At 44.2% G+C, this 1,393-nt stretch overlaps 1 protein-coding gene across 1 annotated transcript in view; it reads left to right on the top strand.

The window, feature by feature from the left end:
• The window catches only part of LOC107091698 (tryptase-like), a 14,264-nt gene that overhangs the window by 9,724 nt on the left and 3,147 nt on the right, over window positions 1–1,393 (top strand). The gene's annotated exons all lie outside the window — the stretch shown is intronic.

The raw sequence follows: 1,393 nt of genomic DNA, 5'->3' as shown, positions 1-1,393 counted from the left end.
GCTCCCAGGCCACCCGAGAAACATAGTCCCTCCAGCATGTCCTGGGTCTCCCCCTTGGCCTCCTCCCGGTGGGACATGCCTGACCATAGATGAGGGTAGGAATATAGTTGACCGGTAAATCGAGAGTTTTGCTTTTTGGCTCAGCTCTCTCTTCACTACAACGGAGCAGTACAGGGCCCGCTTCACAGCAGACGCCGCACCAATCCGCCTATCGATCTCCCGCTCCATCTTCCCCTCATTCTTTTATTCTTTATCCTCTTTGAAATAGATAGCAGCGAATAAACTTCAGGATTCCACTAAATGACTCTTGGTCAAACTTGGTAATCAAAATGTAATGAGCATGTGAGGAACACATGACCTCTAATGTTATATTAGTGTTTAAACCCTTAGTGAAACAAAGCTTGTCCAAGCTCCAGCAACAGCTGAACACATGTTTCTGTATAGCATAGCGGTGCTTGCAGTCCGTTTTGTTAGCGTTGTCTTTACTTATCAGAAAACACATGAAATGATCAACATCATCAAAAGACATATTGTTTGTTCTGTCCCTAGTCATGCCAGACCTGCAAACCATTTTGTCCATTTCCATTTGGAAGGCTTGAGTTTCATCCAGCTGCAGCTCAGCAGTCAGGGCAGGCTCTCTTTTGTCTCAGTGGCTCACAGCAAGGGTCCTCTTTGTCTCAGTGGCTCATCAGGGCAGGCTTCTCATCCAGTCTGGCTCTTTAAGTTCTGAAACTCAAGATAAATGTGTTGCAAAAGGTCTGTTTTGCAGCAGTTTGGTTCTGAGAATTTACCACAATGACCCATTCTTGATGATTCTCGAGATCTAGGTCTTTTTGGGCCCAGATCTCCACTCTGGCTGCCTTCCCAGTGTGCATCCAGGCAGCTCTGTGGGAAAAAAGAGAGAAAAAGAGCATGTTCTGTGGTTCTTGTCTGTCCTCACACAGAGGAGACTGGGAAGTCACACCTCTGTGTGAGCTGCAATGTGACTTGCCTGTGGAGGGGTTGGCTGAAAATGGGGTGTTGGAGCGATCTTAAAGCTGGTTATTCACCAAACTTTTTTTTTCTTCTCTCATCATCATTTTAAGATGAAATATAGACACTGGTTTTCCAATGTCCAAAAAGCATGATCATGACATATGGCACAACATATTACCCCTTTTTGATCTGAAAATTGAGATGCCGTTCTTTGTTTTCAGATCATCAAATAGGTCCATAAAGCCATGAGATCTGGAGCGGTGATGAGTCAGGTTCCTGTTGGCAGGAAGAAAGTTCATTTAGGGTTCATATCTTCTCCAGTGTTTGGCTTTGTGTCTGGTTGAAGCAGTTTTGGCAGGAAAGTCTTATATTTTGGGGTAAAATGAAAATATATGTAAGCATAAAACAGTTTTTGCAT

Source organism: Cyprinodon variegatus, unplaced genomic scaffold (genome assembly GCF_000732505.1).
Source record: "Cyprinodon variegatus isolate N-32 unplaced genomic scaffold, C_variegatus-1.0 Scaffold348, whole genome shotgun sequence".
In the NCBI taxonomy this organism is placed as follows: Eukaryota; Metazoa; Chordata; class Actinopteri; order Cyprinodontiformes; family Cyprinodontidae; genus Cyprinodon; species Cyprinodon variegatus.
This window is presented reverse-complemented; position numbering and strand designations above follow the sequence as displayed.